At 49.1% G+C, this 12,689-nt stretch overlaps 1 protein-coding gene across 2 annotated transcripts in view; it reads left to right on the top strand.

The window, feature by feature from the left end:
• Positions 1–2,149: 2,149 nt before the first annotated feature.
• Positions 2,150–12,689, top strand: part of LOC144603557 (zinc finger protein 800-like) — a 99,200-nt gene continuing 88,660 nt past the window's right edge. The window contains exon 1 of one of the 2 annotated variants that reach the window (XM_078416934.1): positions 2,150–2,185. The gene's annotated coding sequence lies outside the window, so the exon portion shown is untranslated. Of the gene's footprint in view, positions 2,595–12,689 lie in introns of both variants that reach the window. The other variant, XM_078416933.1, reaches the window with a different exon arrangement.

The raw sequence follows: 12,689 nt of genomic DNA, 5'->3' as shown, positions 1-12,689 counted from the left end.
ACTAGGGAAAGTAGAAGCTATTTGCACCTGTTGTGAAGTTTTTCAGAGAGTAGTTGTCAATTAATCCGATGAAGGGTCTGATGAAGGGCCTCTACCCAAAACGTCATCTATTCTTTTTCTCCAGAGATGCTGCCTGATCCGCTGAGTTACTCCAGCATTTTGTGTCTATCTTCGGTGTAAACCAGCATCTGCCAGTTCCTTCTTGCTCAATTAATCTAAGTTTGATAATATCCAGGTGCACCAATCCAGTCCATCTAAGCACTATGATAACCTTACATGAAAGGTGAATGCCTCAATCGTATGGGAAATACATTTTGGTTGACGTACATTATTTTCCACAGACCACAAAGCATTCATATAGAATTGCATTTCAATATTACTTTTAAATACTTGAAAATCGTCCCAGGGCCGTTTAACACATAGAAAATACCTTATTGTGAGCAAATGACTTTCAATAATGGTCAAACATTGAAATGAAAAGTTTAGTTTTATTAATTTTATTAACAGTATTTGCTGTAGTGCACACATATAGAACAAATGGTCACACTTGCAATCACACCTGATAATGTTGCTTCAGGAATTTTTAATATCAATAGTTCCAAAGTCTCTTTATTAAGACCTATGAGTCCAAACCCTGACTATAAGTGGATACATTTTATACATTTCTTTCACTCACTCCACATGGCATTCTCACTCAGTTCTGTGCCATGCAATATATATGGCTATATAAGTAAAACTCCATAAGGGGAGGATTAGTATATCACATCATTAATTTTACTTTAGCTAAAGCCCCTTTTCCATTTGCCCAATTAGTACATGATCTCAGTGATAGTTTTGCATCATTGCTTCTGCACCAAGTGAAGTCTTCAGCTCTTCACCATTTCTATATCACTTGCAGTAATTAAAAAGATGATTTAAAATCAATGTCTTTTGCAGGAAAATTGGGTTCAGATAGATGCTGCACAACACTAACCTCAGCTATGAATTTCTATGGGCTGTGTTTTTTTTGGTTGCACGAAGACTATGGGAATTTGTTTACACTAGTATTGTGAGTATTAATTTATTGTTTTTTCTTTCTTTGTTCATTATATATTACCTGTGTGTGTATTGCGTTTACAGGCCTGTCTGTGAATTTCATTGTCCGGTTGTCGGAACATTTGACAAATAAAGAGTCTTGCCTATATAACATGATTAAAAATCGCTAAAACTTATGAACCTCGGCATAATGGCATACTTTTTCATGAGGCTTTATCAATTGATCCTGAAACTACCCATTGTTGAAGGATTATCCCCTGGTCTCACGATCCAGTGAGACTTTAGATTCACACTTCCTTGCTTAATAGGCAACGGGCCATTATTAGTATAATATAAAGTGAAACCACGAGCAAGCAGCGTGGCAATGGCAGAAGTCTTCGGGACAATCCAGCAACTCTACCAGCCAATGCAAAGATGGAGTTCTTTATCCCGATTTCAATCAGTCTTCTTCCACCTGCCTTTTATCCCATTGGGCGCAGCGAGGTGGCCAAAAATAAAAAAAGGCAAACAAAAAAAAACTTACAATGCATGAGATAGAGCCACAAGGAACTGCAGATGCTGGTTTACCAATAAAGAAAGACAATGTGCCGAGTAAGTCAGCGAGCTTGACAGATGCAAATTTATGAAACATCTGGAGTTTTGAAGTGAGAGATTTTCGGCGTGGGGCGAATTCCAATTGTTAAATAACGGATCAGGCAGAAAATATATCAAATTCCAAAGCCTCAAACGTCAAGTCTGGCAAACTCTCCAAAGAATGAACGGTGATGAAATGTGAACAAAAATAGCCAAAACTAATCCAACAGTAATTTTGGGGGGGGAAAAAAAAATGTGCGTTTTATTAAAAAATAAAACGAACCAAAACTTAAGCCACACATTTGGGATCTGTTGGACATTTAAAAAAAAATTAAAACTCGTGAAATAAGCTGTAAATCAAAAAAATAAGGAAATGAAAATAGTGCGTTGGAACTTGGGGTCACATGAAAGCTAACCTTCTTGTGCACTACATTCTGCCCCGCTGCTGTTGATCTTTGATCTCACGTCCATGGGGTGTTTTTTTTTTGCGCAAGGCAAGGTTACAGAGGCAGCGTCTGTGCGTCTGACAAAAGGGTTTGGAGGCAGCCGCCAGGAACGGTCGCTCAGCCTCCAGCAAGTGAGTTGCCTACTCTCCGGGTCTTCTGACAGACGGGACTAGACTAGGGTGGCTGCACACTCACGTACTCGCTCGGTAGCGTGTGTGTTAACCTAATCCCTCCAGAGGAGCGCAACACGCACACACTTTTGACTCGAGCGTGTGTGCCCGTGAGAGGGGTCGGTCTCACACTCACTCACTCTGTGTGTGTGTATGTGTGTGTGTCTGCTCTGTGCGTCTGTTTTAATCGCTCGCCACTGGCCGACTGAGAAGGAGAGGTGGACAAAAGCCCCGGCCGGTGGCTGGTTTCAGCGGCACCCCGCCCTACAGCGCGCCGACAACAAGCAGCCTCTCCGGGCAGCGGGTGGGTGAAGAGGGAGAGGCGAGAGGGGGAGAGGAGGCAACGCTGCCGGGGCCACACAACCTCCAGGTGAGACAGGCTGGAGAAGGGAGAAGGAGAGGGAGGGGAGGGAGGGGGTCTCTTTATTTGCGCGCCGCGATGCCTGGAAGTTGTGCATTTCCGTGCTGGCAGAAAATGGCGCCCCCGGGGCTGGTCTCCTGCCCTGGGACAGGGGACTGAGAGGGAGAGGGACAGGGGGAGAGGGAGAGGGGGGTAGTAGAGGCGCAGAGGCAGAGGCGGCCACGATCCTGGGCGCGGTGCGGTCGGTGCGCGGCCCGCTTTTACGAATTAAAATCTCAAGGCATCTCTACGCCAGACCCGTGTTTGCAAAATGTATATTTTACGCGTTGCAAAAAAAAGTGCATCTGCAAGCGGGGAAGGTGGCTGTTTATATCCACGTCTACATCGTCACACACGTTTTAAAACAAACAAGGGGGGGGGCAACAAAATGTGGTCAGTTTTTTTTTTATTTAAAAAAAATTTCGCAATGTCAGGGCGAAGGAAAATAAAACGAGAAGCCGGGGGGGGGGTTTGGATTTATATTTAAACACAAAGGGCACGGCGCACGCAGCCGCTTCAGCCTCGGTGTTAGGGCTTCCCAAGCCCCCGGGCTGAGAGAGGCGCGTAAAGGCGGAAGGAATGGTGGTCCCGGTGCGCCAAGCCAAGCCAAGCCGCTCTCACCGCCTCCCCTGACCGGGCCATTGGGTAACACTCCGGCCTCACACACACTCCCAGCCGCGCCACCAATACCCCCCACACCCACCTCTCTATCCTCAAGAGGAACCTCCCCTCCCACACCGCCACCTTTCAAAAAACAATAATCTGCTAAATAATAATAACAAAACAAAAAAACCCCAAAACGAAAGCGGCTTGCATGTTTTTTTTCCTCCCTCCTGGCCCATTTTAGATGTTTGGGCTGTGTGTGAGTGTGTGTGTGTGTATATGAATGTGTGTGGGTGTGTGTATGAATGTGTGTGTGTGTGAGTATAAATGTGTGTGAGTGTGTGTGTATGAGTGTGTGAGTGTGTGTATGAATGTGTGAGTGTGTGTGTATGAGTGTGAGTGTATGAATGTGTGAGTGTGTATGAATGTGTGTGTGTATGAGTGTGTATGAATGTGTGTGTGTGTGTATGTGTGCATCAGTGCTTGCACTGTACAATCCCCACTCTTGCTCCCTGCCTTGCCTTCCCTTGCCTGTTTGTCTGTGCGCCACAGACACATACACACACACACTCACTGGCGAGGACACTGCAGACTCGCGGGGCACCCTTAAACGCACACTTAAAAAAAAACCCTTTACAGGTTTTTTTGTTGCCTTCAATTGTGCCTTTGATCGAGTTAATCTGCTCTTTATTAATGGTCCAAAATCGAGTCCTCCCTCCCTTCCTTTCCCCCCTCTATTCATTTGTTGGCAAAGTCTCTCCTAGAGACCGTCTCTCTCTGTCTCTTCCATGTCCCGTTTGGGCGATGCAGATGGTGGCGGGAGGGGAGGGAGGGAGGGAGGGAGGGGGGTGAGGGAGAAGGCTGTGGCGAGAGGTTTGCGTCCACAAGCGGGAAGCTGCGCCACCGGTCCCGTGGCCTTACGCACCCGCCTCGGAGCTGCTCCGTGTAGCAGCTGCCTGAGAGGGTCCAGAGACCGGCCTCACTGCTGCCTCTGCCCCGGCACCTTGCCCTGCCCGGCCCGGCTCTCAACCTCTCCCCTCCCCGGGGCCGGGCACCCACTGCCCCCTCCCTCCCTGCCTGTCTGCCTGTCTGCGCGCCCGGGGAAGGCGGTCCACAACCCCCGGCCGCTCCAAACTTTTATCCACGGGCGGGCCGGCGGGCGATGTTTGGCGGAGCTGCAGATAAAGCGACGCGCCGGCTTTTCTCTCCCTCCCCCCCCCCCCCGCTTGTTGTTTTTTTTAAAAGAAAGCGAAACTCTTCCACGGCGGCGGAGAGAGACAGTGCGGTTCCCTTCTCTCTCGACCCGGCTCCCGCCCGCTCTGCTGTGCTCTGCTCTGGGTTGCGCCCCCGAGCCCCGGGCCCCGGCCAACTATGGCACCGTCAAACCAAGACAGTGTTAAACCAACCCTCCAACTTTCCCCCCACCCCTCCATCACCCCCAAACCCCTCACCCCCCAGCCTCCCTCACCCCCATCCTCCAACTTTCCCCCAGACACCTCCCTCACCCCCAAACCCCTCCCCCCTCCCTTCCTCACCCCCACCCTCCAACTTTCCCCCCAGACACCTCCCTCACCCCCAAACCCCTCCCCCCTCCCTTCCTCACCCCCACCCTCCAACTTTCCCCCCAGACACCTCCCTCACCCCCAAACCCCTCCCCTCCCTTCCTCACCCCCACCCTCCAACTTTCCCCCCAGACACCTCCCTCACCCCCAAACCCCTCCCCCCCTCCCTTCCTCACCCCCACCCTCCAACTTTCCCCCCAGACACCTCCCTCACCCCCAAACCCCTCACCCACCCCCCCTTCCTCACCCCACCCTCCAACTTTCCCCCTAGACACCTCCCTCACCCCCAAACCCCTCACCCCCCTCCCTTCCTCACCCCACCCTCCAACTTTCCCCCTAGACACCTCCCTCACCCCCAAACCCCTCACCCACCCCCCCTTCCTCACCCCACCCTCCAACTTTCCCCTTAGACACCTCCCTCACCCCCAAACCCCTCACCCCCCTCCCTTCCTCACCCCACCCTCCAACTTTCCCCCCAGACACCTCCCTCACCCCCAAACCCCTCACCCCCTCCCTTCCTCACCCCACCCTCCAACTTTTCCCCCAGACACCTCCCTCACCCCCAAACCCTTCACCCCCCAGCCTCCCTCCCTAACCCCCGCCCTCCAACTTCCCCCCCAGACACCTCCCTCCCTCACCCCCAAACCCCTCACCCCCCCATTCTCCCTCCTTCACCCCATTCCTCCCAAACCCCTCACTCCCAAACCCCTCACCCCCCCTTCCCTACCTCCTCCCCATTTCTCCCTCTCCCGCCCCATCCCTCCTCCCCCCCATGACCCTTCCTCCCCCACCATCGCCACAACACCCATCTTCTCACCCCACATCCGTACCATTGCCGCAACCTCTCACCTCATTCCCACCCTCCTTGTTTCCCTCTTTCCCCCATCACCCTACCCACCCCCACGTCGCTACCATCGCCCCAACCCCATACCCCTTCCTCACCGGTACCCCACCCTTCCTTTCCCACACCAGACGCCACCCTTCCATCCCCTCTCCACCCCGACACCCTTCTTTCCATCCCACCGTCGAATCACTCCCTCCCCTCCCCTGACACACCAACCTCCACCTTCCCTCACCCCCCCCCCCCCCCCCCACACGGTTTCCTCCATCTCGCCCCTCCATCTCGGCCCCTGCCCTTCACCCACCCCGGGCCTTCCCCTTGCTCTGCCCCACCCTCCACCTTGACACATCTTCTCCATCTCCCTCAAACTCCCCTTCACCCCCACCTTTACCTCTCCATACCTCCTCGTGGCCCAACTGTGCACGATTGCCTCTCCTCGCCTGAGCTTGTGCCCTGCCCGACACTTTGTTGATCAAGTCCATGATCTGCACCATTCATCCTCTCTCTCTCACCACAGCCTTCACCAAGTGTTTCCAGCATCTTCAGTATTTTACCACAAATCCCTTCCACTAATAGCTCCCCAATCTTTCTCTCCTGAATCATTAGCAAAGTGTTTTTTAAGATGTTATTGACGTTGATCTCAGGTGGTACGTATCTGCTCACGGATCCTTAGCTTGAGTTTCACCGGGACCATTTGGTTTTCAGACCTTATGACAGTTTTGGCCCAGTTGTGTGCTTGTAAGGTGACTCCAATGGGTGCCAAAACCCTAACCCTTGAGGTTAAAGTAGCATTAAAAAGCTCTTGTCAGCTCTTTGTTACTGAGGTCAAAAGATGTGGAATCTTGTGTGTGAAGGTCTGGCACCTCATCCCCAGGACTTGATTGCAGCAGGTTCGAGGTTCAAGTAATTGTCCTATGCATCTTGATATGAACAATGGAATTATTTGCTGTAGATGTACATGCCCATTAAATGAAACAACGCCACAAATAAAACATACAGTCTGTTACCAGTTGCTCTATGTAAAGCAGATCATGATGGTGCAAGTACATTGTACAACCGTAGTGGTGCAAAGTCCATTGTATTTGGTGCTGAGGTAGGGTTGTGGTGGTGGGGTGGTGTGGTCAGGATGGTGTTGATATTAGCTGCCTTCTTAAGAGGCTTTGATTCCTGTAGATCCCTTTCGATGATGGGGAGGCCCATTTGGCCCGATGCACCGGTCAATATCCGCAATCTTCTGCAGTCTTCTCCATTCTTGGGCCTTCTGATTATCGGACTAGGCCGTGATGTAACCAGTCAGTGTACTCTTCACTGTACACCTGTAGAAGATCGGTGGAGTATTTGGCGTCATGCCCCATCTCCTCAAACCTCCAAGGATGTTACGGCGTTGGCGTGCTTTCATTATAACTGCTTCAATGTGCTAGGCCCAGGACGGATCATCAAAGACGTGTGCGCCCAGAAATTTGGAGCTTTTGACTCCACCAAATCCCCACCAATTGAGATAATAGACAATAGGTGCAGGAGTAGGCCATTCGGCCCTTCGAAACAGCACCACCATTCAATGTGATCATGGCTGATCATTCTCAATCAGTACCCTGTTCCTGCCTTCTCCCCATACCCCCTGACTCCGCTATCCTTAAGAGCTCTATCTAGCTCTCTCTTGAATGTATGGTGCATGGTTCCTCCATTTTCCTTCCTGTCGTCAGCAATCAGCTCCTTGATCCTGCTGACTTTGACACCAGGATTGTTGTTCTGCTACCACTCAACCAGATCACTGATCTGCCTTCTGTACGCTGACTCGTCATAACCCATTACTGGTCCAATAATAATGGTATCATCAGCAACTGGAAAGCTCGCTCTGGACCTGTGTCTGGTTGTGTAGTCACGGGCAAAGAGAGAGTAAAGCAGGGGTCTATATGCACAGAGCCTTGAGGTTCCACTGTGCTCATGGTCAGCGAGAAGGAAGTGTTGTTGTTAATTCATACTGATTGCTGTTAGTCAATGAGGAAGTTGAGCAATTAGTTGCATATGATGGAGCAGAGACCTTGTACTCCGCGTTTAGGTCTCGGTGAGCTTAGAAGGTAAGATGGTGCTGAACTCCGAGCTGCAGTCAATGAACAACAGCTTGATGTAGGTCTTTCTATTGTCCTAGTGATTCTGTGCAGAGAGCCAGAGAGTTTGTGTCCACTGTCCATTTGTTTAGTTTAGTTTAGAGATACAGCCGGAAGCAGGCCCTTCAGCCCACTGAGTCTGCACTGATCAGCGATCCCAGTGTACTAGCACTGTGCTACACACACCAGGGACAATTTACAATTTTTACCAACGCCAAATTATCCTACAAACCTGCACGTCTTTGGAATGTGGGAGGAAACCGGAGCACCCTAGGAAAACCCCACGTGGTCACGGGGAAAATGTACAAATTCCGTACAGACAGTACCCGTAGTCAGGATCGAAGACGGGTCTCTGGCGCTGTAAGGTAGCAACTCTACCGATCTGCTACCTTGTCACTCTTGTGGTGGGAGGCAAGTTGACGTGGGTCCAGACCATTACTGAGGCAGGAGTTAATTTGCATTATAACGAACCTCTCAAAGCACTTCATCGCCATGGATGTGAGTGTCTTTGGTCGGTCACCATTGAGGCAGAATACCTTGTGGTTCTTGGACTTTGGTGTTATAGATGTCCTTTTAGAGCAGGTGGGGACCTTGGCCCATAGTCATAAGATGTACACAAAAACTCAAGCCACTTGGTACATGCAGGTTTTAAAAACACAGCCTGGTACACCACCTGTTATGGGGAGAAGGCAAGAGATTGGGCTTAGGAGGGAGAGATAGATCAGCCATGATTGAATGGCGTAGACTTGATGGGCCAAATGGCCTAATTCTGCTCTATCCCATCTAACCTTGTGACACCACCTGGGCCGGGTGCTTTCCAAAGTTTCACTGTCATGAAGGATCTTGTAATGTCGACTTTGGAGACTGAGATCACCATTTTGTCAGGGGGTGTGGGGGCTCGTTGAGATACATCGTTGTTCTCCCTTTCAAGGTGAGCAGAGAAATAATTACGTTCATCTGGGAGAGATGCATCACTGACACTGAGTTACTCTATTTCACCTTGTAGGAAGTGATGCAGGCCCTGCTAACGATGCTCTGCATGCATGTGAGCCTCCAGATTAGTCCGTAAGAATCTCTTTACGTTTTGAGATGGCCTTCTCAATGTTGTGTCTGGACTGGTTGTATGACTCTGGAACACCTGACTTGAACAGGTGTGTGAGGTTATGGGGAGAAGGTAGGAGAATGGGGTTAGGAGAGAGAGATAGATCAGCCGTGATTGAATGGCAGAGTAGACTTGATGGGCTGAATGGCCTAATTCTACTCCTATTCCTTATAACCTTATGACACTGCAGATCTGGCCCTCAGTAGATTGCAGACCTCCTGTTTAATCCAAGGCTTCTGGTTAGGGAACACTCAGATGTTCTTGGAAGGAACACACTCCTCCAAACTTTCCTCTATGTACTCAGTAATGGCTGTGGCATATTCATTCAGGTTCATTGCTAAGCCCTTGAAAAATGCCCAGTCTCCGAAGTCACAAAGTCACTACTTTAGATTTTAGAGATACAGAATAGAAATAGGCCCTTCGGCCCACCAGTGATCATCCTGTACACTACTTCCATCCTACATTCCAGGGACAATTTTGCCAAAGCCAATTAACCTACATCTAAGGAATGTGGAAGGAAACCGGAGCATCCGGGGAAAAACCAAGGATTCAGGATTCAGGATATCTTTATTTGTCATCCAAAAAACAAGTTTTTTTGTTGTTTTTTTTTTTTGTGGTCACAGTGGTCACAGGTTTGCACAACTTTGCACAGACAACACCCATAGTCAGGATGGAACCGAGATCTCTGGTGCTATAAAGCAGCAACTCTACCGCTGCCCCACTGTGCCAGCATGTACACACTCCTCTGCCTTCCCTGACCAGCTCCATACAATCCCCTTCAGTCCGCTGGCCTTCAGTCGCTGTCGATACACAGGAGCACTTTCCAAAATGTAGGCAGTCGATGTATGGAGCGAATGGCATCTCGGATGGTGGAATAATTGTGGCCAAGTGTATTTGATCCTCTAGTGCTGTAGGAAACACGGTGATAGTAGTTTGGGAGATGGTTTGGTCCGGAGGCAGAAGCTTAATCACCTTTCATCGATTCATGACCTTCCTCAAAAGATCAGTAGCATGGCGAATTTAGCGTTCAGTTGCAGTAGCAACTCACCAAAGGATGAGCTCAAGGAGCCCATGAAAAGATAGGGTGAATGCACAGAGTCATTACCCAGGGTAGGGGAATCAAGAACCAGAAGACATAGATTTAAGGTGCGAGGGGCAACATTTAATCGGAACCCGATGGGCAATTTTTTCACTCATAGGGTGGTGGGCTTATGGAAGGAGCTGCCAGAGGAGGTAGTTGAGGCAACTGTAACAACAATTAAAATACACTTGGACAGGTACATGGATAAGAGGTTTAGAGGGATATGGACAAAACGCAGGCAGGTGAGACGAGCTTAGATGGGGCATCTTGGTTGGCATGTGCCGATTGGGCTGAAGGACCTATTTTGTTGCTCTAATGGTCCAATGGCACTTTGTCACATGTACTGAGGTACAGTAAAATACACATTTTTGTATATTGTTCAGTACAAGTATCACTATACATAACATTTAGGTACATCCTAGATAAGCATCACAGATACAGTACATGGTATTAGTACACTGAGGCTGTATACAGATTTGCCAGACCTGGAGCCATTTTCAAGTCCAGTTGTCATCGGTGTAGAGTTCTTAACCTGACCATGAAGGCCCATTGACCTGGAGGTCTTGTAGGGCCGACCTGGCCAAGAGTAGCTGTTGGTGCCCTCCACTGCTCTGTGCCATTGCAAGCCGCATCCAGTCCACGTGCTAGATCTCGTGGAGTGGTGCCTGGTTCAGTCGAGCCCCAGGCTGTTCCAACAGTGCATTGTTTACACAGCAGGCAGGTGTCACCCCTCTATTATTACCATATTCCTCTGTGTTCCTCTGTGTGCAAAACGATCTGTGGGATTGACGAACGTACCACTTTACATGATACCCATCGTTTGGACTATTCGTTTAATTTAGTTTAGAGATGCAACGCGGAAACAGGCCCTTCAGCCCACTGAGTCCGCACCGATCAGCGATCACCGCACATTAACACTACCCTGCACACACTAGGGACAATTTTACATTTATACCTAGCCAATTAACCTACAAACCTGTACATATTTGTAGTGTGGGAGGAAATCGAAGATCTCGGAGTAAACCCATGCAGGTCACGGGGGGAACATCCAAGCACCCATAGTCAGGATCGAAGCCGGGTCTGTGGCGCGGTAAGGCGATAGCTCGACCGCAACGCTACAGTGCCGCCCCTGGGCCACAATATTTCAGTGAGTGATCCAACCAACCCTCTGGGCTGGATTCCTCCTGCAATCTTTCTGTGTGTCTTTCCCCACACCCCAAAAAAACGTTGAGAACATTCAGACCTGGAGTAATAATTAGGAAGTATCACATGCAGCTAGTAAGTGACCTGCAGTGACCATCTCCAGCAAGCGACTATCTCTTCTTGGCATTCAATGACGTCACCCTGGTGTTCCACCGTCACGAACAATGTTGGGGCATCATCACTTACCAGAGGCGGATTGGAAAACCTAGCTAAATATAGTGATAAGTGGGCATTCACAAGGCAGACCGGTGGTGCGGCGGGAGGGTTTGCGGCCCTGCGGCACCTGGGACCCAGGTTCGATCCTGGCCATGGGTGCCTGCATGTACGGAGTTTGTACGCTCTCCCTGTGACCGCGTGAGTTTTCTCCGATAACTTTGGTTTCCTCGCACAGTCCAAAGACGTACAGGTTTGTCGGTTAATTGGTTTGGTATAAATGTTAATTTGTCCCTAGTGTAGGATAGTGTTAATATGCGGGGATTGCCGGTCAGTGCGGACTCGGTGGGACGAACTGACCTGTTTCCTTGCTGTATCTCTAAACTAAAAACTAAACTAAAGTGGGTCTTCTCCTGTCTCTCGATTAGCTTTCTCACATCTTAAACACACAGTTCATTTGGGCGTGTGTTGTATTCTTTCAAACCGAACAATACATATTTCAGATTTAGATTTAGAGATACAGCGCAGAAACAGGCCCTTCGGCCCACCGGGTCCGCGCCGCCCAGCGATCCCCACACACTAACACTATCCTACACCCACTAGGGACAATTTTTACATTTACCAAGCCAATTAACCTACATATTTGGTGCGATGAGCCAAAAAGTTCTCTAAGTTTGGGAATTGGCATGTTAAATTAAACACTAAGGAAATCTAAATATTTTCATATTAAAGTTTGGAGGTAATTTTATTGAGGTATAATATCACAAGCGGAAAAATGATTCTGAACAAAAATATAGGAGAACAAATTATTGGTGTGGAACAAGGAAGCCCAGGTGAAAAGTAGTTAAAGATGAACTGACATCAAAAGGTCTTTTGCACATGAGTTGCAGGATAAGATGCTCTGAATTATTTAAACCGAAGATAGACACAAAAAGCTGGAGTAACACACTGGGACAGGTAGCATCTCTGGAGGGAAGGAATGGGTGACGTTTCGGGTCGAGACCCTGCTTTAAAATGCATTTTGGATACACTACTCCATGAATGAACTAAATTGCCAAAATGATGTTTCACGGCTTATAGAACTTCCAAAATGTTCCCAAAATCACCGTGAAACCAGTTCTTTCTTTCATTCTTTGGTGGGTGGGGGCAAGAAATTCACTCAAAAATGGATGATGCAGTTGTTTAGTTTAACTTAGTTTAGTTTAGAGACACCTTTGGCCAACAGGCACTTCGGCCCACAGAGTCCACAATGACCAGCGATCCCCACACATTAGCCCCACATTACGCACTCGGGACATTTTTTAACATTTACACCAAGCCAATTAACCTGCAAACCTGTACATCTTTGGAGTGTGGGAGGAAGCCAAAGATCTCGGAGAAACATAGAAACATAGAAAATAGGTGCAGGAGGA

The sequence above is a fragment of the Rhinoraja longicauda genome, chromosome 20 (genome assembly GCF_053455715.1).
Source record: "Rhinoraja longicauda isolate Sanriku21f chromosome 20, sRhiLon1.1, whole genome shotgun sequence".
NCBI classification, from domain to species: Eukaryota; Metazoa; Chordata; class Chondrichthyes; order Rajiformes; family Arhynchobatidae; genus Rhinoraja; species Rhinoraja longicauda.
The sequence above is the reverse complement of the archived record's forward strand: the minus strand, read 5'-3'. Positions and strand labels throughout refer to the sequence as shown.